Source organism: Octopus bimaculoides, chromosome 11 (genome assembly GCF_001194135.2).
Source record: "Octopus bimaculoides isolate UCB-OBI-ISO-001 chromosome 11, ASM119413v2, whole genome shotgun sequence".
Taxonomy (NCBI): domain Eukaryota; kingdom Metazoa; phylum Mollusca; class Cephalopoda; order Octopoda; family Octopodidae; genus Octopus; species Octopus bimaculoides.
The window spans coordinates 20,089,879-20,090,463 of record NC_068991.1 but is presented as its reverse complement, the minus strand read 5'-3'; positions in this window follow the sequence as shown (position 1 = coordinate 20,090,463).

Below are 585 nucleotides of genomic sequence, written 5' to 3'. Positions count from 1 at the left end.
TGGTGTGGCGTAACAGCATGTTGAGGATATAACTGTAATACAAGGAAAAGAACTATGTGGATTCCATTTTGTTCCATTCCCCTGTTGTTGATCCAACACAGGGATGAAGGCTTTAGGGTAATTTTACTAGGAGAACCCCCGTAGTCAGGAGTGTGGGGTGATTAATCCTAGCCAACGGCATTCTAGTTGGAATTTGAATTATCTAATGTAATATGAGACAATATATTAGCAATATGACCAATTTTGTGAGTAGAAAACTGTGTAGAGACAGTGTTATTCTTTCCTTCAACCATTGGACTGCAGCCACGCTAGGGCACTGACGTGAAATTTTAAGCCTGACAGACCCCATTCTATAGGTATCTTTTGTCGAATAGCTCAAAAGTTACAGTGACATAGACAAACCAGTATCGGTTGTCAGGCGCTGGGAAGACAAACACAAAAGCACACATGCACACACATATATATATATATATACATAGATAAGTACATATATATACATACATATATATAATGTAACCACGTATGGATCGTAGGCGATTTTTTTCCTCCGTCCTCCCTTTTCGCTTTGGACTTTCCTCCGTCTCT